At 46.7% G+C, this 26,879-nt stretch overlaps 1 long non-coding RNA gene across 1 annotated transcript in view; it reads left to right on the top strand.

Moving 5' to 3' along the window:
• Positions 1-26,879, top strand: part of LOC111765960 (uncharacterized) — a 38,244-nt gene that overhangs the window by 4,219 nt on the left and 7,146 nt on the right. Inside the window, exon 2 of the long non-coding RNA XR_002798152.2 lies at positions 14,477-16,131. This is a non-coding gene — a long non-coding RNA (uncharacterized lncRNA). The remainder of the gene's footprint in view (positions 1-14,476; positions 16,132-26,879) is intronic.

The following is a 26,879-nucleotide window of genomic DNA, read 5'->3' as shown; positions in this document are numbered from 1 at the left end:
CAAAGTCACGTGCAAGTTCTAACCACTCCTGTGGCTGTGAACTCATTGGTAAATAGGATCTTTGAGGATGTTATTAGTGAGGGTGAGGCCAAACTGAATCAGAGTGGGCCTTAATCTAATATGACAGGAGTTCTTATGGACAGAGGACATTTGGCCAGTGGGAGATAGAGGAGACAGACAGTCGTGTGATGGAGGCAGAGATTGAGTTATGGATTACTGGCAAATCACCACCAGATCATTACAGACTTCGGAGGAAGCACGGCCTTGCCAAAATGCTGATTATAGACTGCTGGCCTCCAAAAACCGTGAGACAATCAATTGCTGATGTTTAAGCCAGTCTGTGGTATTTGTTATAGCAGCCCCAGCAAACTAAGACAGATCCCCAGTGCATTTGGACTGTGCCAAACAGGCTAGCATGAACTGTGGGAATGATCCCAGTGCACAGAGAAATGCTGGCACTTCTGCCTGAAGCCCACAGAAAAATGTGATCAGCTATAGAAGGATTTTGCTAATTTTATGTCTTAACACCAAAGAAGAAAATTACCATGCCCCAATTTCAAGGCCAATAGCCATTTGAGACAGGTCCTTGCCAGCACAAGTGAACTCCAGTGATCTCAGCTTAATCGGCCTGCGTTAACCCAGACATTGGTCCTGAGAACTGCTGCACAGCTGCCTCTTCAAAGCACCAGGGCCAGGCCGAGCCCACACTGAGCCAAAGGCAATGCGAAATAGAATCCTGGGCGTCACTGGGCATGTTCCAGCCCCTGTCATGCTCATCTGGTGTCACTAAACAGACTTACATGTCCTGCACATTCTGGTTTCTGGGCCTTTGCCCTTGCTGTGGCCCCATCTAGAATGGCCTCTGCGTCTTCTGCTTCTCGGCCCACTATTAATCTCTGCATTGCCTGACCAGGCCTATCCTTCAAGGCCTAATGCAGATGGTTTCCATGGGTCCCTATCATTGAAAGTGATCTCGCCCTCCTCCGGCCACCTGTGACACCACGGGTTTGAGTTGGGGTCTAAAGGTGAGGACCAAAGGTGCAATGTCACCCACACTCTCAATTCAGAGGGTCACCAGTAAGTCCCCAAAGTTGGAGCCAGTCCTCTCCCCACAAGGCTTACGGAAGGGAGTTGGAACTGGCCTCATGACCACCACTCCAAGCTGCCTCCCACCAGTTGATACAAGAGGAGGATTGAAAAGGGAGAGGTGGGAAGCAGATTTGGCCCAACGGATAGGGAGTCTGCCGACCACATGGGAGATCCAAGGTTCTAAACCCAGGGCCTCCTGACCCGTGTGATGGGCTGACCCATGCACAGTGCTGATGTGCACAAGGAGTGCCCTGCCATGCACTGCATAGGGGAGCCCCACGTGCAAGGAGTGCACCCCGTAAGGAGAGCCGCCCAGTATGAAAAAAGCACAGCCTGCCCAGGAGTGGCACCGCACACACAGAGAGCTGATGCAGCAAGATGATGCAACAAAAAGAGACACAGATTCCCAGTGCTGCTGACAAGAATGTAAGCGGACATAGAAGAACACATAGTGAATGGACACAGCGAGCAGACAACTGGGGGTGGGGAAGGGAAGAGAAATAAATAAAAAGTCTTAAAAAAAAAAAAAAAGAAAAGGGAGATGAAGAAGAGAAGCAATTCCCTCCCGTCCCTGAAGCCACGCGAGGGGGCGGCATCTCAGAGACTCATAAGAAAAAGTCAGAGGTGCTTGCCAGAAGGGGAGTCTGGGATTGTCCTCCCAGATAGGCCTTTGCTTGGCCCTTAGACTTCAGATCTGCCCTTGGGGTGTGGAGCTGGGGCCAGAGGATGGGAGGAAGAGGTGGGAAAGGGAAATTGCCTGGCAGAGAGGGCTCAGAACTGCTTCCATGCATCCCCGGCTCCTGAAGGGTGAGGAAAAGGGGTCCCTGCAGGCCGCCAGCCTCGAAGGGGACCACAGAGGGTAGGCGAGCTGAGGTGTTCTCTGTGAGGAAGGCAAAGGAGAAACCCATTCCAGTCTGCTTATGTCGTCAATGGACTGGAAGGGGCCCAAACTCAGTTGGGGGCAGAGTGCCAGGGAGGGAGAGGACCCCTCACTGGCCCTGCATGTCAGACTGCTCCCCAGCCTCACAGACAAGGCTGGGACAGCAACCAAAGCAACCCCGCCCCACTAATTAAAGAGACACCCACCTTTACACACCCATGGGAAAGGGTTGTCCCTACAGAGGGGAGGGAGAGGGGGTTAAAGAGAAGCCAAATCTAAGCTCGGGCCACAGACAGATCTGGCCTGCATGGGTTGAAGGTGAGGTGATGAGACTTGAAATTTTAGAATTAATGGGACTGAGTCTTAAATCTGAAATTAATAGGAGGTCGCCTGTGAGGCTATGGAATATGGCCCACTATGGGGGGCTGGGGTGGGGTGAGGGGGAAGAGGAGGGCAGGGTGGGGATGTAACGATCTATTGGGTTATCTCTCCCAACTAATGTGGTCACTTTTAGAAATATATTTATTTCGTCTGGAAAACTGGAAGGAGCACTATATAGGACTTATAAGTTCATTAAAAAAATTAACTGCTCAAACAGATTTATTGTATTTAATAATACATATTGGGCTTTGCGTGTGCCAGCCACTGTCCTGGGTACTTTCCGCATATTTAACCTAATTACTCCTCATAACAACCCTATGAGATGGGTATTACTACTGTCCTGCCCCACTTTTGTAGATAGGGAAACCAAGGCATGGGAGGCGTTTGGTTGTAGCTTTCTTAGGTCTTTTCAATTCTATAAAAGAATCTCCTCCTTTGAATTTTATATTTGTTGAAAACCTGGATCATTTGTCCCTTAGAATTACTTAAGAAGATTGATGAACATGGTTTAAGGTCTCCTTGGGCTTCTCTTTGTCCCTGGGCTCTATCCCATTAGGGATGTTCAGTCAAAATATTGTTTCAAAGTCATTTGAAATAATTCTTCTCTATGTGATTATGAAATCAATTGATGAACTGTTCCTTTCACTTGTTTCAAGGTTCTTTGGAGTGATGGGAGTTGCCTTTTCTAAATGTTTTGTATTTTAATAATGTAGAATATTTACATGGCTGAAAGCTGAAGTTCTAAAGCAAGATTTAAGCAGAGAAGTTTACCTTCCATATCTGTTCCCTTCCCTGTTCAACCAGCATTCTCTTTTTCCCCTAGAGATAACGATTTTTAAAAGTAGTCTTTGCTTTCTCCTCTGTTATTAATATGTATGAGTATTTTCTCCTTCCCTTTCTAACGAAAAGGTAGCATCCTACACCTACTCTTCTGACCTTGTAGTTCTCACAGTCTGTTCAACCAGTCAACTTCATTCCTTTTATAGCAGCTTAGCACTTCATTGTGTGCATAATTCACAATATATTCAACCAGGCCCCTATTGATGGACATTTGAGTTGTTTACAGTCTTCACTATTGCAAAAAGTACTTCAATGACTAACCTTGCGCAAATATCATTTTGCAATTTGGAATTGACTCCAGAACAATGATTGCTGGGTCAAAGAGAACAGACATGCAAGTAAAAGAAATTTTAATTTTTATTAGAGAAGTTGTAGGTTTACAGAAATATCATATAGAAGATACAGAGTACCCATATACCCACCTTCCGTCTACACACATGCAATTTTCCTTATTAGTAATGCTTTGCATTAATATGGTATCTTTGTTACAATTGATGAAACAGTATTATTATAAGATATTATTAATTATAACCCATCTAATTACATTAGAGTTCTTTGTGTTTTGCAGTCCTGTGTTTTTTTCCATCTAATTTTAATTCTATTTAACATATATACAATCTGAAATTTCCCCCTGTAAACACACTCACATATGTAATTCAGTGGTGTTTACATTCACAGTGTTGTACTAACATCACCACTGCCCATTTCCAAAATTTTCCATCACCCCAAAGAGAAACCGTATTAACTAAGCAATAACTCCCCATTCCTTACCCCCACCCCAGCCCCTGTTACTTATATTCTAGTTTCTGACTCTATGAATTTGCTTATTCTGATTATTTGATGCCAGTGATACCATAACAAAATTTTTCCTTTGTGTCTGGCTTATTTCACTCAATATGGTGTCTTCAAGGTACAAAATCCATGTTTTTTGGGTTTTTAAAAAAGATTTATTTATTTATTTATTTCTCTTCCCTTCCCCCCTCCCACCCCAGTTGTCTGTTCTCTGTGTCTATTTGCTGCGTGTTCTTTGTCCACTTTTGTTGTTGTCAGCGGCACGGGAATCTGTGTTTCTTTTTGTTACATCATCTTGTTGTGTCAGCTCTCCGTGTGTGCGGCACCATTCCTAGGCAGGCTGCACTTTCTTTCGCGCTGGGCGGCTCTCCTTACGGGATGCACTCCTTGCGCGTGGAGCTCCCCTATGCAGGGAACACCCCTCGTGGCAGGACACTCCTTGTGCGCATCAGCACTGCACATGGGCCAGCTCCGCACGGGTCAAGGAGGCCCGGGGTTTGAACCGCGGACCTCCCATGTGGTAGACGGACACCCTAACCACTGGGCCAAGTCCGCCGCCCATCCATGTTTTTACATGTATCAGATCTTCATTCCTTTTTACTACTGAATAATATTCCATTGTATGTACATATAACATATTGTTTGTCCATTCATCTGCTGATGGACACTTGGGTTGCCTCCATATTTTGGCAATAGTGAATAATGCCTCTACAGTGGTAGGTGTGCAAATGTCTGTTCAAGTCCCTGCTTCCATTTCTTTGGGTATATAACTGAAGTGGGATTGCTGGGTCATATGGTAGCTCTATACTTACTTTCTGAGGACCCACCAAACTGTCTTCCACAATGGCTGCAGCATTTTACATTCCCATCAGCAATGAATTAGTGTTGACATATCTCCACATCTACTCCAACATTTTTATTTTTCATTTATTAATAGAAGCAATTCTAGTGGGCGTGAAATGGTATCTCATTTGCATTTCCTTAAAGGCTAATGATGTTGAGCAACTTTTCATGTGCTTTTTGGCCATTTGTATACCTTCTCTGGAGAAATGTCTGTTCAAATTATTTGTATGTATTTTAACTGGGTTGTTTGTTTTGTTGTTGAGTTATAGCATTTTGTTTTATATATATTTTGATTTAAACCCTTATTGGATATTTTCTCCTATTCTGTAGGTTGTCTCTTTACTTTCAGATGAAGTCCTTGCATGTACAAAAGTTTTTAATTTTGATGAAGTGCCATTTATCTGTTTTTTTCTTTTGTTTCTTGTGCTTAAGATATAAAGACAAAGAAATCATGGCCTAATCCAAGGTCCTGAAGCGGCTTCCCTTGTTTTCTTCTAGAAGTTTTATAGTTTTGGTTCTTAGGTTGATGTATTTGATTCATTTTGAGTTAATTTTAGTATATGCTGTGAGGTGGGAGTTCATCTCCATTCTTTTGCATATGGATATCCTGTTTTTCCAGAATAATTTGTTGAAGGGCTATTTTTTTCCCCATTTAGTGGACTTGGCATCCGTGCCAAAAGTCAGTTGGCTATTATATTAGTCAGTCAAAGGGGTGCTGATGCAAAATACCAGAAATTTGTTAGCTTTTATAAAGGGTATTTATTTGGGGTAGAAGCTTAGAGTTAACAGGCCATAAAGCATAAGTTATTTCCCTCACTAAAGACTTCGGCCATGTGTTGGAGCAAGATGGCTGCCAACATCTGCCAAGAGTTCAGGCTTCCTGGGTTCTTCTCTTCCCAGGGCTTGTTCTCTCTGGGTTCAGCTGTCCTGCTCTCTCCACAAGGCCAGCTGTAGACTATCAGGCGACCGGCTCTTCTCTCTCCCCAGGACTTGATTCTCTCCTGGCTCAGCTGCTCTGTTCCTCTGTGTGCTTACTTCTGGGGCTCCAGCTCCAGCTCAAAACTCCAACTAACTCTTCTGCCAGGTTGTTTTCTCTGTGAGTCCCTGCCGCTTTGGGCTCTCAGTGTCCTACTGACGTGGACCAATCAAAGCCCTAATCATAATTTATCACGCCCAGAGGAAAAGACCAGTTTACGAATATAATCCAATATTTCTTTTTGGAATTCATCAATAACATCAAACTGCTACATGTGAGGATTTATTTCTGAATTCTCAGTTTGATTCCATTGCTCTATATGTCTATCTTTGTGCCAGTACCATGCTGTTTTGATGGCTGTAGCTTTGTAATGAGTTTCAAAATTGAGAGGTGTGAGTCCCCTAACTTTGTTCTTTCACAAGGTTTTTTTTGGCTATTTGGAACCTGTTTACTCTTCTGCATAAATTTGAATGATTAGCTAAGCTTGAAGGGGAGGAGGCCATGACAAAAGCCAAATGAGATGTGTAGACAGTGAGGGCAGAGAAGGCACAGTGGCCTGGGGTAACCCGGTAGGCTTCAGGGAGAAGGTGTCTTCAGTTAGCCCTTGATCAATGAATAGGATTTAGACTGGCTGGGAGAAAACAGAGGTACAAGGTCAGCATTGTGAGTAGAGATGGACTGGGATCCCCTAAGGGCAAAGAGCCTGTCAAGGCTTGAATTTGATTTTGCTTTTAATCGTTCATTCTTGACTGGCACCCATGGGGTGGGCGAGCCTTGACTCTGCAATAAGACACAGCCAGTCCCCCATGGCTGGGGACACAACAGTTGCCTTGTACCCACTACTTCCTGGCCTGGCCCCTGGAGGGCAAACACCCAGGCTTGGGTAGTCTTCTGGGCACAAATCTTCCTCTACACCCCTGCTATTCCAGGCAAGTCCCTTTTCTTTCTCTCCTTCTCCGCCCCCAAAGAATTAGAAGAAGCAACAATATTCGTGGAAGGGTGGGAGGTGGGGAAAGAGAGGGTCATGGAGACATGGGGAAGGGGCAGAGAAGTCTAACAGTCTAAAACAGCCACTTCACAGCCTGTCATTGTATACTAAAGGCCTTATTCCTTTAAGTGTTAAAGTTAAAAGTCTCCAGTTTTCAGTTTATCTATTTGTTTCTTAGTGTGGGTATTTGGTTGGGGTGGAAGCCTCACATGGTGCCTTTTCCCCTGGGCTGCCCCTGGATTGCAAAGCATCCCCCTTCACCTTGCATCCTCCCACTTCAGGATAGGATGCTGCTGAATCATCTCTCAAAAGAATTTCTTTAACCTCCTCAGAGAATCCACTTCCATTTTTAACAACTCCCACTTATATCTTACCTAAGGCTCTCATGCGGCAGGAATAGAGATTACCTGATATTGGGGATTGAATCATGTCTTCCATAAAAGGCATGTTCAGGTCCCAACCGCTGGTCCCGTGGGTGTGAACCATTTGTAACTAGGACCTTAGAAGATGTTGCTAGTCAAGGTGTGCCCAAACTGAATGAGGGCGGGCCTTCATCCCACATGGCTGAAATGGTTCAAAGCAAAGGAAACTGGGCACAGTAGAGAAGCCATGGGGAGCAGCCAGAAGCTGAAGTCCATGGACCCTGGAAGAGAAAGGAGAAGACGCTGCCATGTGCATTGTTGTGTGACAGGAAAGCCCAGGACCAAAGATCTCAGGCAGCCAGCCCCAGAATGCCACTGTCTTTGGGAATAAAGTATTGCCTTGCTGACGCCTCGACTTGGACTTCTAGCCTCAAAACCGTGAGCCAATAAATTCCTGTTGTTTAAGCCAATCCACTGTGTAGTATTTGCTTTAGCAGCTGGGAAACTAAGACATCTGAGTACTACCTTTCCCCCTTAATTATAGACTCTACTGCTGTTGCCCCTTAGTGGGCCATGAGGTGGGGTGGACAGAGCATGGGTGGGAACCCTGGCTCTGTTACTGCCAGGTGGGTGACCTTGGACAAGTGAGTTAGGTCCAAGCCAGTTTCTGCAGCTCTGATCACAAGGACAATGAGCCTACCTCACCTGGTCGTGGGGAGGAGTGAATGGCACCAGCAGAGTGCCTGGCTCATGGGCAGAGCTCTATGAAAATTAGTTTCTTTGACATGCTCAAAGCTCTCTTTTGGTGTAGCCATCAGGCTTCTGTGCATTGAGCCCCCCAGCCTTAGTCCTCCTGTTCTCCAACACTTTAATCAGTTCCCCTTTTGAGAGCATTGCCCTCCCCTAAGGCATTGGGCTCACCCAGAAGCCTCTTTTGAGCCTGCACAATGGACATATTCCTTCCCAGGCAAGGTTTCCATACCAAGCAGTAGCTTTTAGGCCCAAGTAGGCTGCCCCCAGGGACAGTGCCCCTAGACGCTGCTTGCAGAACAGGAACGGACAAATGCGACTGTGTTTACCATCTTGCCCTTGGTTACCTGACACCAGTCTCCATGGGACTTAGCAAAAGGTCACCTCAGATTTCAAGGCTGAGCTCTCTCTCTTCTCCCTCCATGGACCTGCACCACATCCTCCCAGAAATAAGTGACCCAGCCTCCTTGTGGAATGACCTACAGAAAGCTTGCCTTCCTGGGGAGGGCAAGAGAACTGGGACAGCGCATAAGGGCTCCTGTGAATTAAACAGGGCACGAGTGACTGGTGAGGAGCCAAGTTGTTAGTGTTTCTGCTGATTTCCCTTTGGGCTAGTCAGGAACTGTTTTTCTCTCATCTTTATTCCTCTCTTTTGCATCATACAACCCCTTTGATAACTACGACAGTGGTACACAAAATTGGGTATCATGACACATTCTCATAACCCTTATTTCAATGTCTCCCTCTCTCCCTGTCCTTCAGCAGCCACTCCAGACCCATGTCTTCAGGCTGCCACCTCCACACTTCCTCCTAAAATCATGGATGATTTTAGCCATGGTCCCACCCATAGAACTTCTTTGCATCTTATTATTTCAGGACCAACGTGTTAACCAATGAATTCAATGAACGTTTCCAAGCTAAATGAGAGAAGGCCACAAGGCTACTCCACGTTTCCCATTGAGTTCTCTGTGGAGGTCTAGACACACCAGCCCTGACTTTGTGATTCTGACCTTGGAAACTACTCACAAAAGAGGAGATACTTTTGAGCCAGTGGATCATCAGATTATAATGGATATCAGTTCTTCATAAATTAAAATCAACATTGTGAGATGACACTCATGTTCATAAGCAATAAACTGAATTCTGTGTGCAGGTGATCAGATGATCTGACACCTCTTTTGTGATATTATTTTGTGCTTCCTCCCAGCTCCCATTACAGTTAGGATGAAGGGAAGAACACCTTCCAGTCTTTTATATGATAATGTATAGCTTCTGATAAGTCATAGTTTCTTTCTCCAAAATGTAGAACAGGGGTCTTCAAACTATGGTCCTGGAAACAGCAGCATCATTGTCATCTGGGACTTGTTAGAAATGCAAATTCTTAGGCCCTACCCCAGACCTACTGGAGCAGAAACTCTGGATCTGGGTTTTAACAAGCCCTCCAGGTGCCTGTGATGCACGCTCAAGAGGACCACTGTAGAGTAATCCATTAATCTATTAGTAGTCCATTACCTGCTCTAGTTTAGAGCGTGGGCTACCCCTCTTTAGGAAGTCTCCCAGAGAAAACCAAATTCTTGCCAGCCTCATCTCCTTTTTAACCAACTTGCTTTATTTTGCCTGGAGTGGTGAGTTGAGTGGGAAGGAGAACCAGCCTATGAACAGCCAGAGAAACGGAAAGAACCCCTGAAAGAAACCTGCTTGGCTCAACTGAGGACTCCAGCAGAAGGAGCCCTGCTGAGCACAGCCTGAGCCAGAGGGGAGGCACTGACTCATCCCATCCCAGGAGCCCCTCCATCCCAGGAGCAGATGCCTGATCTGCCTCTCCTCATTCTTTCACAAGACAAGAGGAGTCGTATACACATTTCTTATTGTTGTCTGGCCTGGTTGTAAAGTTAATCAGAAGAAACAGGACTTATCATAGGAAAGGTCTCCAAGGATACAGGCCTTCTCCTAAGAGGTGATAAATTAGAGGGAGAGGATAAACTGGAATGATTTCTGCCCAAAGGAGATGAGGTTTAGATGATAAGGCTTCCCATGGAGTGTTTCTTGTTCCCAGTGTGGCCACAACTGCTGATGAAACCTGGGAAATACCAATTACCTCACTGCATTTGCTACTCAAAACCCTCTGAGGGAGATAATACTATTACCCTGTTTACACATGGGGAGACCGAGGCTCACCTACGTTGAGTCAACTGCCCACTAGAAGAGGCAGAACTGATATTCATCCAAGACCTAAGCAGCTTCCAAAGCCCATGGGTTTTAACAACCAAGCTGATCTCCCTCCTGTGGATTCAACAGGCCAGAACAATCCTTTTTCAGTTTCCCGTGAAATCCCAGCTCCCCTAGTTCACCGCCCCCCTTCCTCTTTATCTTTTTGTCGCACTCTCTGCTTATTCTTCCTGTTCTTCCTTAGTTTGTTGACAGCCTCTCCTACATTCCAACTGTTGTCAGGAATCTCCATGAGCTTGTCTTTGCCTAATCCATCAGTAACTAACCCTCAAAAAATGATCAGAGACAGATATATGCATTTTAAAAATCTTTGTTTTCTCTCTTGGGTTTGAATAGTAATAGATTCCAAATAATATGATTCACTGAATAGAGGATCTCCAAGTGGGTCTTTCTTAGATGTTGATGGTGGTGGGTCGGGGTAGATATTATACATAAACCGAGGGTTTATGGAGCCCCCGAGCAATAATTCTCAACTGAGTTTAGATGGGTCAGCCAAGCTCTCCAAGAGGTTGCAGCAGAATCTGAGAAACTGTTCTCTCCCACTCTGATTCTAAATCCTCTGAGGTAGGGACTAGTTCATCAGTCTTTTTAAGAGTTCCCCAGAAATACCTAGGATTAGGTCAGTTTGTGAAATGCTGGACTTGAAGGAGTAAACCACAGGTTTTCTCCTTTTACACACCCCCCAAATCACCCAGTTTTGAAGTTTCGGGAAAGGGTCTATGAATCTAAATATTAATAATCTCCCTCTGGAGATCCTGTGGCAGGTGACACCAGAACCCACAGTTGAGGATACTGCTCTAGAGTAGAGGTTCTCTAACTTGAGTGAACTAATGCTCAATTACCTCTATGCTTGTTAAAGCACAGACTGTTGGGCCCCACCCTGAGTTTCTGATTCCTTAGGTCTGGGGTGAGACTGGGGAATTTGCATTTCTAATAAATCCCCAGGTGATGCGGATGCCGCTGGCCCGGGGACCCACCTGCTGACAACCAATGCTCTAGACCAACCTGTTACATTAGAGAGTAGACTGGTCCTCAGCCCAGACCAGAGGCTTGCCTTCACTTCCAGCTGAGATGTATCACAAGAGCAACACCTGAGACGCCATGCTAGCTCGGACATCACTAGCCTCCTTAGTTCTTACAGAGCCCTGCTCTCTTAAGGTACGGTAAGGGGTTTTATTGACTCTTCAAACTAGATGTTGGGAAGCTTAGGCCCTAGGATTCCGTTTATAACTAGGACACTAACTTTGTGAATGACCACAGGGAAGTCATTTATTTTTCTCTGGCCTGATTTCCTCTCATTTGCCAAATGCCCCACAATGAGAAGATGAGATGAGAGAATAAATTCGAACACATTCAGAGGATGTTTAGAGCTCAATTACAAATAGTGGCCATTACCTTCATCTCTGTCGGGGGAGAGGAGCACTGCGTTTCTGGTTTTTGGCTTCTCACTGTCTTGCTGGGTGGCGTGGAAGACGTGATGAGTCCTAGGTACCTTCATATCTGTAAAATAGAGGGTGCCTATTTTACACGTGGATGCCACGTGCGGCCTGAAGATCAGCTGATTTCACTCTTGTCCCTGGCACCCAGGATTGGCTTCATTCTTATGTCAGTTTACCTAGAGGTTTATTTCTACATTTCAGATTGTAGTCTAGGTTTGAAGCACTGAATATTCTATTTAAAATACCTGGGATGCTTGGAGGAAGTGAGAAGAAAAGTCATTTAAAACAAAACAAGGCTAAACAAAAACGTAAAGCAAGCAAAACATGGGCTGTTGGCTCTCGGTGGAGCTGCCCGACTTAGGAATGTGTGCCATCTGAAGCCTTTCAGAGAGGAGACTATCATTCGATATCTTGTGAAATCAGATCTGTAACCCGAGAAAAGATGAAATTGCTTAACTAGCTCAGCTCATGTCAGTTTTTATCTGAGAAGGGAAAAAATATCCCCTTGAACAAGTACAGCAGTCCTAATCTGTCTAGCTCCTGGACTCTCTGTATAAAGAAATGCTGCAACACAATCCTAATTACTATTCTCAGTGAAACTCCCCAGAAGCTGTTCTCTTTCCCAACCTGTGCCATCACTCTCACCTTGGGCTCTAACGCTGTCTCTGCCTCTTACTTCCTGGGCAATGTTAGCTGCTCTCTGCTTCTTGAGGGAAAGATCCTACTCTGTGTAACTCCCTGACTTCGAGCTGATCCTGACCACGGTGGAGCCTCAAGGGTGCAGGTGAACACGCAGCGGGAACCAGGCATCCCAGAAGAAGACGGTGAGCGAGGAGGACGGTCTCTCCCTCTGCAGTCGGCAGGGGCTGAGGCTCAGGGGCAGCCTGGGGAGGAAGGCAGGCCAGCAGCAGGGTCCTGTTTCCTCTGGGAGGAATGTCTCGCTCCGAGAGGTCAAATGAAGGTCTCCTAATCCTCGGGAAGGACTGTCATACATCTGTCTTGAGACCAGTGCTCTTTGACGCAGCTTGGAAGAGCCAAAGAACCAGAGTTGCTTTGTGACTCAACCCAGAGAAGGACCTGGATATGCAGTGATGGGAAGAAGCCCTGGCTTGCACGGAGGGTGGGGGCGGGGGACGGGAAACAAAGGAGGCTCACCTGGAGCCAGGACTGAGGGTCTTGGACTGGAGAAGGGTTGGCTCCAGCGACTGCCCTCGGGGGTATGGCACTCTTGAGTCCTAGTCAATCCTTACTAGGAGTTTAATAAATTGAATTCTGAAGTGAATTTGATGATCCAAGCTAAACAGAATTAGACCCCAAATGGAATCTCTGCAAGTGTTGGCTGCTTGTCTGTGCTTACTTGTCGTTTGCCAGCTGCATTTAAAACTCTGTACTGATGGTTTTAACATTCATTTTCATTTATATGTTTTGTTAAGTTCTTTCATTTGTAAGGGGAGAGCGCAGTCCCAGAGTTCACTTCCTGGGAGGGGAGGCAGGCTGTTGGACAGGAAAGGCTGATAGGGCACAGGGGGTTGCACATTAATTTGGGGAGCAATACTTGGATGTTGAGGAATGATATGACAATCAGTAAGATGTCACTGGAGTACAAATAAAATAGAAACATCACTGAAAACTAAGTTTTGCAGCAGTGTTAGGGACTGACGGTAAGATGGGATACTAGGCCAGCACGCTAGAGTTATAAGGCTCTTTGACATGCAGTTGTATTAAAATTGTCTGTTGACCTGTGCACAGCCGCATCTAGGTTACAAGGTTCATTTGGGTGGGGCCCATCCTTGTCTTTGCACTGATTTTCTCTCATTGCTTATTAGAGTTAGGCATTTAGTCATCCTTTGTTGAATGAAATTGTTGAATGCAATTGATGATAGAAATTAGTTAACTTAAATATGCCATCTTCTGGATAAATTGGTTTCACATTAAATCCATTTTGTAACAAAGGAAAGATAAGTATGTTAATGAATACATGATTGAAAAATTAGTGGTCAAAACTGTAAATGAGACAGACAAATAAGAAGCAAATACATCGATAGCCTCTTGGCCTGTCCAGGGGGAATTGAGGCTCTGAGCATCCCCTGCTCTGAAGGGTGTTTTGGGCTCTTCAGAGGTCTGTAGTCGTCTTGCCCCACTTGGGTGGAGACCAAAGGGTAAGGGCTTGATCAGGTCCTTGACTTAATCCACATGCAAACCACTCAGTGTGGCTCTGCCCTGCAGCCCCAGGCTGCAGCGTGGGGCCAGCACCCAAACCAAGCTAATCCTAACAGAATCATGGCCTGACCCATCTTTGCCTGCTCAGTGATCCTCCCAGTGGAGTGATTTCTCTTCCTTCCCACAAGCGCTGGAGCTGTGCTCCACGTCCCAGAGAATGTTCTCCAAGGACCCCCTGCAGGACTGACAGTTCCCCCATCAGTTTTCTTCCTCAAGGTCCCCTTCCCATATATTCTGCTCTGCTCGTTGAAGAATGAGTAGGATTGGGCTAGCCTCATTACCAGCTCCAAGAGGTGTAGACTCGCATGCTGAGGATATGTAACTGAAAGCCAGAGGAGAAGGCTTTCTGGGAAGATGGGCCACCAATTCTCTCCTTCTATCTGTCAGTTGTTTGTATGCTGGATACCATCCCAGGTGGTATAGATTAAACATGCACGCATGTGCTCGCTCACACACACACACACACACACACAACTTTTCAGTCTTGCTGAATGAATGGAAGAGGCAATCAAACGCACAGGTAATTTTGGTAAAGCCAAATGTATAATAACAGCAATCACTTTTTGTTTAAGTAAATAATGATTTCTGGATCCTTGTATCTTGGTAAATTATAAATTGGCTCTCTTGCCTCTCTTTTACTCCCATTAACCTTTCTTTCCTCTACCTTTATCTGATTGTACTTTCCAGTTCACGGACAATTACACAGAATGGCAGTTCCTGTGAAAAGCAAGAACAAGAAAACAATAACTTTTCAGTCAAGTCTCTTTAGCTGGAAAACCCTTGAGATTGGAATGGCCATATGGGTCATTGAGCTGTTGTTCCTGGCAATTGAAATAATTTATACTCTGAAGAAGCTCAGGTTAACACTGTGGGGTCGCCAGAGGCCCGGGACGAGGTTGTCAGGACAGAAGTGCAACGACCGGGTGCGGTCCAAGCCAACAAAGGCCCTCGGGAAGGCCCCGGCTCCCAGCGTGGGCTCATGGTCTTAGCTCTCTGTTCTGCTATACACGTGGCATCAGGAGGTCACGTTGCCTCTCTCAGCCTCAGTTTCTTCTTTTGCAGCATGGCAACGGTATCTACCCCATCCACCTTACAGGGTTGTTGTAAGGATAAAATGATGAACACATGGCATACCCCATCCATGAGCACACAGCAAGTACTCAGTGGCTGCCTCCTCAGGGAGACTCAGCAGACCCACTTTGGCCCTCATGTTACTTGAGTCATTGGAAAAGAGGCCCCACCCAAGTGGACCTCATGTTTCTTGGTTCATTGGAGAGAAGTGATTCAGTGATATCCCCACCACCATTCTGTGGACTCAACTGTGGTGTAACACACCTAATTTTATTTTCATCCAGCCATTTCAACAACCCCACAAGGGAGGGGTTTTCTCCCTTAGACAGAGGAAGAAACTACAGCTCAGAAGAGTCCACTGAGATCGCACAGGGGTTTGTCCTCAGATGGTGCTGCCTCAAAGTGCACCCATTTTTCATTCGTCTCACTGACTCTCCACCTCGATGGATTTGGAAATGAAGCGCACACCTTCTCATCAAGCCATCAGGGTCCTGTTGGGGACCTGAGAGAGCAGATGAGGGGATCTCTTGCCTCAGGACCGTTTGGTGGGGCCAGCTGGGGGGCCACGAGAGGTCTGTGTTCACTTTCTCCACCAAACTCAGGATGACGCAGCCTTGCGGACCCCAAAGCCAGCAGTCCACAGAGCACAGCTTCCAGGCCTCACTCGGGAGTTGGGCAACAGCTTGTGAGCAGAGTTGGGTAGTGGGCTAAGGGCAGGCTTTGCTCCAACTCTCCCCCTTTAGTTTTCTTCTTTCAGGAGGTACCGGGGATGGAACCCATGACCTTGTACATGGGAAGCAGGGCTCAGCCCCTGAGCTACGCTGGCTCCCCCTCTGACTCCCTTTCTGGATGCAGTTCTGTCTCCTTCTAGCCTGCTTTTGACGTCCTCAAGGCCTTTTCAGGTAGGGAGAATGGAAGGACATTGGATCTGGCCAGGCAAGAAACAGCATTCTCTAATCAGGTCACCCCAGCAGCCCCTTGCCTAAACCAGGTGGTTCTGAGTCTTTTGCCTGGAGATCAGTCTGTTTTGTAACAGTAAAACTGACCCCAAGCGAGGCCGCTCTGTCCTAATCCCTGCTTGATCTAAACAAGCCTGACGGCTGTCTCCAGGGAGTTCTTCTGTCTTGCTGGTGGGTCTCCAGAAGGGGGCGTTGCTGTTGTATATGTCACTGTGATCGTGATGTATGAACAGACAGTAGCGTTTATTTAGCCGTGGAATCAACAAATGGCCTCTCCCCTGCTTGGACTGCTTGGGTAACTAATGGTAACAGGTAAGTGCTTGTTGATGGATCTTCCTAAGTAAAGAAACACCCAAATTTGCTAGAGAAGTGTAAAAAAGAGCCTCATAAATTCATAAGAAAATGCATCAAGGTTGCAGCATAGAAGATCATTATACAAAACTCAATTTGCATTTTCTGCACCACAGTTTAAAAACAAAAGTTTTAATAAATAATTATTATTATAAAAGAGACAAAAACTATAGGGTTACAGAAATCAATCTAATGAGACATATGCATGTTCTTTATAGAGAAAATTATAAAGCTTCATTTATTTATGTATTCTTTAATAGATAGATATGTTCATAATAGGAAGATTTACAGTCATAAGATTTCAATTATTCCTGAACTAATCTAGAAATTCTATGTGACTCCAGCCAAATTCAGACAGGGGTTTTTGAGGAATAAGACAAGATGATTTTAACATTGTGAAAAAACAAAGGGCCAAAAAATAGTTAAGAAATTCTGAAGAAAATAAGACAAGTGATTTGCCCTATGAGAGTTATTAAATTAGGACAGTGAGGTATTAGCCCAGAAAGAGACGAATATGCCAACAGAGTAGAATAGAGAGCCTAGAAGCAGATCCCTGTGTGTGTTAAGATTTGATACATATCATAGGTGACAGGCAAGTGAATAGAGAAAGGATGAAGTATTTAATTAATGGCTCTGGGAATTTGGTAACCCATATTGAAAAAAAAAAACCTACCAAAACATTAAATTCTAGGTGAAATATGTGCAAAGCAGAACCCCAAGACATTGAGAAGAACATATAGAACACTGCTTTTAAGATCATAGTCTAGGCAATTATCTTCAATAATACACAAAAACACAAACTGTAAAGAAAGATTAGCAATAAATTTGTCTGCATTAAAATGTAAAGCTTCTTTTCATCAACATACAGTAGGAAGGCAAAATAAAAGGCATTTGTAGTATGGCAGCCGTGGGTGGGTGCTGCTTTGTCGGAAGCACCTGGGGGACTGTTCCAGCTGAGGCCAAGTGCTCACTGATCCCAGCCAACGACTGGGCACAGTGGGGGACTCCTGTCCAATGTGGAGCTCCTTTCAAGGGCAAATTTCCTTCTGGGAAACTGTCACAGGGCTGCCCTGCAGACAGAAGCTCTCCTCTTACAGGAATCTGGAGGCCTTCCCCACTCTCTTGCTTCCTTCCAATTTCCCCTAACAGGCATTTACCCCAGTACATCTCTCTCTCTTTTTTTCAAACACCTAGTTTTTAAAAAAAATATTTTATTTATTTCTTCCCAACTCCATGTTGTTTTTCACTTGCTGTGTCTGTTCGTCTTCCTTGTTTCTGTAGAAGGCACTGAGAGCCGAACCTGGGACCTCTGATGTGGGAGGGAGTAGCCTAACTGAGCCACCTCTACTCCCTGCTTTTGTTGTGTCTCTCATTATGTGTTTTCTTCTTTTGTCTCCTGTTGTGTCAGCTTACTGTGCCTGCCTTTTGCGTCAGCTCACTGACTTCTTTAGGAAGCCCTGGGATCCGAACCAGGGACCTCCTTTGTGGTAGGCAGAAGCCCAGTTGCCTGAGCCACATTTGCTTATTGCACACCTAATTCCATCTTGGTGTCTGCTTCCTGGAAGAACTGAGCAGACCCACTCTCAGTGGTAAAGGGTTAGTATCCAGAATGTATATGCAAAGTACAGATTGATGAGAAAAAGGCAAACAACCAATAGAAAATTAGGCAAAAAATATGAACAGGCAATTTCTGGAAAAGGAAATCTAAAAGGCCAATAAATACTGGAAAAGATGTCTGATCTCACTAGTAGTGAGGGAGAATGTTAATTAAATGGGATTCCATTTTATTCCCATCAGCTTGACAAAAACCAAAAGCATTTGTCAAAGTATTGGGGAGGGTATAGGACACGTGCTGCTGGTGGGAGTGTAAATTACTATGGCCACTTTGGAGAGTGATTTAGTAATTACTCATCTAGTAAAGATGAGGAACCAACTTAACACCCATAAATTCCACTTAAACCCTCCCAAGTGTGCAGAAGGAAATGTGTAGGAGAATATATTACAGAATTGTTTGAAATAGGCAAAAAAAAATCACACCCCAAACTTTTCCCAGAATAAATGTCCAATAGAAAAATGGATGGCGAAATTGTGGAATAGCCATACAATAGGATGCCATATAGCTGTGAAAATAGAAAAGCAGAGCAAAAATTTTCACTTGGAAAGGAAGAGAAAAACTGAATTTGACTATTAAGAGTTCTAATAATATCTATTTTTAAAAAGTGTGTGTGTTGGGGGAAGAGATTTGTTTATCCTCTAGGCTACAGGAAAGAAGTTGACAAGTACTTTCAACATAATTCCTCTTGGCCACACTAACTCCCAAAGGAGAAAATTAGGATTTTGTAAATCCTTCATCTTTCAGAAACAGATGGAAAGGGTCATTTGTTAAGGATTTTTCCTCATCCGTCCCGGCAACTGCTGAGATTGCTGGAAGTTTGGTGGTCCTCTCTTACAGGTCTGCCTTGGGCCTGGCATTCGGAAGCACGAGTGGGGGGGCGGGGTTGTCATCGGGAGTGGGGATAGAGCTGTGGGCCCCCAGGAGTGTGCCCCCGCCGGGGAGCCGCCTTCGTCCAGCAGGAGGCCTTCGTCCAGCAGGAGGCCGCTGTTCCAGCGCTGCCGCCTCTGCGCCATCCTGGAATTCTGATTAAGTTGCAGGAATCTGGCCCAGGCCAGGGATGAAATTACATCAGCAGCGCCAGCCTCGCCTGTGTGCCCTGAGAGGGGAACCTCTCTTCTTTGGCAAACCTCCCAACCTTTCTGCCAGGACCTTGTTCCCAATTGCCATCCTGATCTGGGACTGGCTGTTTACTGTCCCCCCCACTTCCCACAGGACGGCTACCACTACCTGTCACCGCAATCAAGTCGAGCATGTGTTCAGCGCTAATAAAGAGAAGGCCTGTGCTAGGGCTGAATGAAGGTGGGCCATACCAGCTCTGGCACCCAAAGGGTTCCCAACACAGTTTTCATAAAGAGGAGTGTCTTTATTTTTTATTTCTATCTTAGTCGACAAATATTTATTATGCTTTACAGTGTACTTGGGGAACAACACGGAATAAGATTTGGACCTTGTCCTCAAGGCACTTAGAGCTCAGAGAAGACAGGCAAGTTACCAGGCAATTATAAATGGGTGAGATAAGGGTTAACACAGATAAAGCAGGGGGCCACAGTGCCCACTGGAGATAGAGCCCACAGGAACCGGGGGCATCTGGGAAGCTTTCTGGGGAGGTGACATCTCAGTTGAGACCTCAAGGCCTCAGACTTAGCCAGGTGCTCTGTGTAGAGGGGAGGGTAGAGTAGGCATGACTGTTAGGAGGTGCATGGAGAACGTTCCAGGTGGAGCATGGAAGCAAAGGCTTGGGGGCAAAGAGCAAAGACAAAAGGAAATAGGGAAGCGGACTTGGCCCAGTGGTTAGGGCGTCCGTCTACCACATGGGAGGTCCGCGGTTCAAACCCTGGGCCTCCTTGACCCGTGTGGAGCTGGCCCTTGTGCAGTGCTGATGCGCGCAAGGAGTGCCCTGCCACGCAGGGGTGTCCCCCGCGTAGGAGAGCCCATGCGCAAAAAGTGCGTCCCATAAGGAGAGCCTCCCAGTGGGAAAGCAAGTTCAGCCTGCCCAGGAATGGTGCCGCACACACGGAGAGCTGACACAGCAAGATGACGCAACAAAAAGAAACACAGATTCCTGGTGCCACTGATAAGGATGGAAGTGGTCACAGAAGAACCCACAGAGAATGGACACAGAGAGCAGACAACTGGGGGGGAAGGGGAGAGAAATAAAAATAAAAAAAAAAAAAGAAATAGCAGGACCAAGAAGGTTTTGGCGGGGGAAATCCTAGGGTCAGAAACCCGGTAAGACACTGGAATAAAAGGCATTCCTTCCCTCAAGGAGTCTATTGCAAGCCTACCTTCTCTCTCCTTTCTGTCCCCTCTCTCCTTCTCTTCCTCCTGCCTTCCTTTCCCTCTCAATAAATACTTTGTGATTCTTCCATGAAGAGGGTCCCGGGAGGTCCTCCCCCGCTGCGTTCACTCACATGGCAGAACAGACGACACACCGAACTAGGCTAGGAAGGAAAAGTGGCTTTATTTGCTAGTGGGAGACCAGAGCTTTACAATCTCAAATCAGCCTCCCTCACCTGCAGAAATTTTAATTTCTGGCTGCCAATGAATAATTGGGGTGGAGTTTGCACAGGTTCTTTCATTACTAGACATGAAGGGGCTGAACAGGATGGGGGTGGGCACCAAGCCAGGGGGAGTCACAAAGTTACAATCATCAGGATCAAGGCATCAGGGAGAGGGGGATACTGAAAACAAAGGCAGCGCCAAGGTTTTTCATATCGACATCAAACACAGAAAGATGGAGGAGTCACCCTTTTGATAGTGATCTGTTTGGAATAATCATCGTCACAGCAGGTCCAGGTGGCCCTATACTAGGGTAAGGACTGTCTGGAGTGATCATTACAATGGCAGGGTTTTAGTTGGAAATGGCCACATGCAAAGGGTGAAGTCAGTCTAGTCAGTTTCCGTCATTTTAGATATCAACCTTGGGCTGCTTTATAATTTATAGGAAGTAAAAAGGCATCTATATAATGATTTAGTCATCATAATTATTTGTTAATTCTTAACGTTTGGTTGCAAAATTTCAGTAGAATGCCTTAACATTTAAACTCTCCTGGGTTTTTCTGGTACTACAAAGGCACCTGGGAATTTACTGGTGATTCCAGATGAGAGATGAGGGTGGCGGTTGTGTTGGGATGGAGAGTGGCGTGCGGTAGGCAGGATACCACACCATCTCCCCGCCAAAGATGTCCCAGAACCTGCAAAAGGGACTTGGCAGATGTTAAGGATCTTGAAATCGGGAGATTTTCCTCCCTTACCGGGGAAGGGGGCACAATGTGATCAATCACAAGAGTCCTCACAAGATCGAAGAGGGCGGCAGAAGGTCCGAGCCCGATGGTTGAAGATGGAGGCAGGGGCCACGGCCAAGGAGTGCAGGCAGCCTCTAGAAGCTGGACAAGTTCAGGGGAAGGATTCGCCCCTGGAGCCTCCAAAAAGAACACAGCCCTGCTGACACCTTAGCTTCAGCCACCCAGCGAAACCCATTTCAGACTTCTGACCTCCGGAAATGTAAGATAATAAATGTGTGTTGTTTTAAGATACTACATTTGTGGGAATTCGGTACAGCAGGAATAGGAAAGAATACAAGGGGGATAGTTGGAGAGTGATTGAGGAAATGATTTGACTGCAGGGACGTCAAAGGCGTCAGAGGCGTGAGAGAGGCCGCCCTGCATTCCCTGGTCAGGCAACGAGGCAGACTGTGTACTGGAACACCATGCCCTGAACTAGGGCCCGCTGGAGAGGGCTTGGGGGAGGAGGGGTGTGACGACATAGTCGGCTTTGGCCACATCAGGTGTCAAGTCGTGCAGAATGACTGCAAGGTAAGGATGTGCAGGAAGTGGCTGCTGCTAGGTGAGAGTCTGGTCTGGAGACTGAGCATTTACCTGGTACCTGAAGTTTGGGCCAGGTTGAATTAACCCGTGGAGAGTGACACTGAGAAGAGGGCTGACGACAGAGTCTAACATTTGAGGGAAAATCTCTTTAGAGGTAGAGACGGAAAACATACCCCAGTGGATTCTTTTCTGCTCTGTAAACTTTTTTTACTCGGTATCCTCTTTGTCCCCATGGATCTTACAAAACTTCCTCTTGGGTACAAATGAGCAGAATCTGGCTCTCCAGGCCTGGCTTCTCCCTCTTCTCCCTGTCAATGTCCTCCCAGACACAAAAGGCCATGTATGGGGCCTTTGAAATATTCCTGGGCTCCGGCCCTAGACCCTGCGGCTCCACTCTTACTGGTCAGGAATACTGGGATTTGCATACAGCTGCATTTGCATAATAGCAGTTGTACCCTGGCCAGCTAACCAAGGCAGCTTTCCCAGCATCATCCCCACTGGCCCAAAAGCCGAGCCACGGATGCTAGGTGACTGCCGGAGCAGTCTCCCTCCTCTGTCTGTTTGGTCCTGACTTTCTCACTCTCATTTGGGCTCTGCTGCCAGCCCTGCCAGAAGGAAACAGCTTTCCAGTCTCTGCTCTGAGCATTTGAAATTTAGCTTAATTTTACTTTTTCAGGATTAGAGGACCCATGCCCCTTCCCCCAGCTTTTGCACATAGTGTTCTCTCTGCCTGGAATGTCTTTCTGGAAAGAACCACCAGGTTTGCCTGACTCAACTTTCAAAGAGTTCTACATGGTTTTTGGCCGCTGGAGAGCGTTTCACCTTTAGTAGGACATGGATGGCAACTGACTGCTTACTTGCTGGTCTCCTGCTTCTTGACCCTGAGCTTCTCGGAAGCAGGGACCCGGTTTATTCATGTCAGGATTCCTAGTACCTAATGAAACTTTCAGTGCATTTCTGTTGTTGTTGTTGTTGAACCGAATGGAACCCTTCCGGATTGCAGCTCTCTGTCTTCTCCACTCCTGCAGCTAGTAGAGCTTGCCTGTTCTGTGTGGCAGACGGATTTTTCCTTGCTTGAGTCCTGACAGGCAGTGCACTAACTAGTGACCAGTGACTAGCAGTGATCACACTCGCAAGCTTGCTTACATGAGGAAGCCTCCTCCCCCTCCCGGGCTGTCTCCAGGCGTTACACAAAGCCAGAGGTTGCAGCTGCTCTCGGGGCCTGGCCTCCCTGACGTACCTGTCCTTGGCGTCACATAGCTAGCTGACAATGTGAGCCAGGCGGCCAGCATGGAAGGAATGTGGAATGCTTTGGCAGGCCCTAACCCAGACGGGAGAGCCAGGCAGGGTGTGGGGCTGGGGGCTGGAGGGGCGTGGGGCTGAAGGGTAATCAATCATGTAACTGAGTTTCCAGGGCTGTAAAGACCCTATTTTAGGGATGGAGGGAAAACTGGTGTTGAGAAATGCTGGGATAGTTGGATTTGGAAAGGAAAAGGAAACGGGAAAGTGCAGTGAGCAATCGCAGCTGTGAGCAGTCACGTGGCGACGTCTGAGCTCTTCTGTTTCCAAAGGCAAGCAGCAGCTGGAGCAGTTCTTGAGGACACTTCCCAGCTGCCTCGCCAACTCTGGCAGCTCAGAGGCGCCTAAGGCAGCCGGAGCTTCTCCCCACATCTGCTCTTTCACTTTTCTGCACGTTCTTCAGCCTGGAAGGAGGCATTCTGGCCCTCTGGGACCTCCTGTCACCCACATCAGCTCAGTGATATGCATAATAAGCCCAGAAACCTTGAGCGCTAAGTCATAGAAATCCTGAATGCCTCTGCAAAGAAAGCTTAAATACAAAAGCCCCAAATAGATAAATGGCAAAAGAGTGAACTATTTAAGACTTTTACACTCGGCGGGCCTGCCACTCCGCTGAAGGCAATGGAGGTTCTCACACTTGGGCAGCTTGGGCATCACGCGGAGGGCTGGTTAAGACAAGGCTTCTAGGGAGCGGATGTTGCTCGAGTAGTTGGGTGCCTGCTTCCCACTTCCAAGGTCCTGGTTCCCTGGTGATCCCCGGTGTCTCCTAAAAACAAAACAAACAAAAACGCACAGGGCTCGGCTCCACCCCTCAAGTTTTTGCTTCTTGTGGGTCTAGCCGAGAGCTTATATGCCTAATAGAGACCCCAGGTAGGGCTGATGCTGCTGGTCCAGGGATCCCTGCTTTGAGAGCTGCTGCTGTTTACCAGCTAGAGAAACATAAATGGAGAGAAATAAAAAAATGAATACAAACAGACCCAAAAGGTACTATGTGAAAACCTGGCCTCAAGGGAGGCACAAACAGAAGGCTTCCAGGTGCCTTTCATTGCCTGCTGTGTGGGTCAGGTAGCCTCTTCCAGAACCATCCAAAGGAAAGGAAAGGGGGTGCCCTGGAGTCACAGCACTTCCCCTCCCTGCTGCTCCGATGCTCCTCCCACATGGAACCCTACCTCTTGGCACAGGTTCAGTGAAGACAAACCTCAGGACCTGGTCCACCTAAAGACTCTGGAATTCAGAGGGTAGAGGCTCAGCTGGAGTTCATCAAACCTGTCTGTGAGTTATTGCCAAGTCTCTCCAGTTTCCTGCTCCTTCTATCCCCAATCCTGACTTTGAGTCTAGTGTCTCCTAAAGCAGAGTTTAAAAGCCAACCTTTCTCCTTGAAAAATTTTTCTCCTCTCTTGCCCCAAGAGCTTACACGCACACACACTGAATTACCGCTGTCGTCCTCAGTTTCCTGGATGAACCCAGATGATTTGCTGCCTGGGTCCCACGTCTATCCTTTTTGCTTTCAGTCCAGTATTACTGTCCCCAAGGTGGCTCAAATGGCTTCAGTTCCCCTCCACAGGGACTCCCCCTGAGTCGCCTCTGCCATCTCTTCCCCGCTCTGAGATGAGAGAACCCGGCTCAGTAACTCCAGAGAATTCTCCTTCCACCTTCAGCTAGCCACCACTCGACTGCCCTGGCCTACTTGGCTGTCTAGGGAAGCCTCTCTCTCCCTGGGGGGCGGGACAGGTGTCAATTACAGCATGACTGTCACTCAAAGACCTCTCGTTTCATTCAGGTGCCACCCCCCAGCCCCCACCCCACCAAGGCTGGATTAACAATTTGGGAAGGGGAGGGAGCACTATTTGCTGATGAAGTATTCATCAAGGGGAAAAGCGATCATTGTTCTCCTTTCCTTACACATTAAAAAAATGCAGTTTGATGATTTTTAAATTTTAGTTGATAAAAGAATATCATTACAATTGTACTATTAACTATAGTCCATAGTTTACATTAGGGTGCAAAATATTTTTGAACTCCACCAAGAAAATCTCAATGCCCAGTCTCCTTACTCACAGATGAAGATAGGGTCATTCTGTCCTCAAGGAGCATGACCTAGGTCACATGACAGGGCTGCACAAGCCGGATAATGCAACCAATGGGCTCTCAGTCGGCCTTTTTCTGACACAGAACCTTTCTGGGATTGTGACATTGGCATCCTAGGTAAGGCCTGAGGATGGAACGATGCCCTTTTCCACCTCTGGTCACACAGAGCAATTGTTGGGACTTACTCTTGAATCAACTGTTCAAGCTGGGGTGGCAGAGACCAAGGTCTGGCCTGGAATCTGGTTCAAGGATAAAGGCCACCATGCCATCTGAGCAAACACTGTGAACTGGTTACTCTGTACAGAGTGAGATTCACAGCTCACACTGCATCTGAGGGTTAGGAAATCCAAACTCAGAGCCAAGCATGTCAGAGGCTGGCTGGACATGAATGCTACCATTGACGAGACACTGCTGCCAAGTGTGGAAATCCAGCAGCCGGCCAAGAACAAGATCCACTCAAATGCCGTGGGCACCTCCTTCTTCTCCAGCCCTCCTGCTCTGGAGGGGACCCTCTTAGAGTCACCTGGATGGTCATCTTTGGAATGTTTGGGTTTGAACCAATGCAGAGACGACTGAGTGATGCACAGCTGAGGCCCCCAGCCCTTGACCAAGCACACTGGTCAGCCCGAGGTCACTGCAGGCTGGGCATTTGCTCTGCCTCTCCCTGGACCCATCGATGGAGTCAATGACAACTGCAGCTCCTGCGAGCTAACGATCTAACAATAAAGGCTTTGCAGAGAACCATGAACTGCACCGTGAAAATAAAACTCCTTTTTTTTTCATTTTTTAAACTTTTTAAATTTTTATTTTTTGTCTTTATTTATTTTTTTAATATTACATTAAAAAAATATGAGGTCCCCATATACCCTCCCACCCCCCTCACCCCACTCCTTCCCCCATAACAACAATCTCCTCCTAAAACTCCTTTTAAAAATTTCTCACCCTGAACTTGAGGTGGAGTTCTATGTTCCTGACCAGGAGAATGGAAGGCAAATGAAAAGTTGGGGAATACCTTCCTCAAAGGTGTCTAAAACAAAGATAATTTTTCCTGCCTTCCCAAAGGAGTTCTTCAGTCCAGAGTTGTTTCCTTGACTTCTCTTTCTGAGGGTCTGTGACATGGGTGTGCCCACCTCCTTTCTATAGTAGGGTGTTCACCTGGGAAGTCATGGAGCAAGGGCTTCTTCTGGCTCCACAAATGAAGCAATCTCAGGGGTTGTTTGTGGGACAGGCCATGATGGTTGCCTTTCTTTTCTAGATGAGGCAGAGTGCTGGACACACAAGCTTTTCTTTTATTTATTTATTTATTTAATTCCCCCCCTCCCCCGGTTGTCTGTTCTCTGTGTCTATTTGCTGCGTCTTGTTTCTTTGTCCACTTCTGTTGTCATCAGCGGCACGGGAAGTGTGGGTGGCGCCATTCCTGGGCAGGCTGCACTTTCTTTTGCGCTGGGCGGCTCTCCTTACAGGCGCACTCCTTGCGCGTGGGGCTCCCCTACGCGGGGGACACCCCTGCGTGGCAGGGCACTCCTTGACCGCATCAGCACTGCGCATGGGCCAGCTCCACATGGGTCAAGGAGGCCCGGGGTTTGAACCGCGGACCTCCCATGTGGTAGACGGACGCCCTAACCACTGGGCCAAGTCCATTTCCCCAAGCTTTTCTTTAAGAGTGTCCAAATCCATGGCAAGTGTGAGAATCTGAAAATGTGCTTCTGATCAGAGGAATGTGTTATTCTCAATGGAAATCAACACTTATTGAACATTTACTGACTGCTAGCACTGTTCTCAGCACTTGACATGCATTGACATAATTATTGACATATTAATTAAAAACCTATGAAGTAGGAGCTAGTTATTATCACCCCCATCTTAGAGAAAAGAAAACT

This window comes from Dasypus novemcinctus, chromosome 17, assembly GCF_030445035.2.
Source record: "Dasypus novemcinctus isolate mDasNov1 chromosome 17, mDasNov1.1.hap2, whole genome shotgun sequence".
NCBI classification, from domain to species: Eukaryota; Metazoa; Chordata; class Mammalia; order Cingulata; family Dasypodidae; genus Dasypus; species Dasypus novemcinctus.
This window is presented reverse-complemented; position numbering and strand designations above follow the sequence as displayed.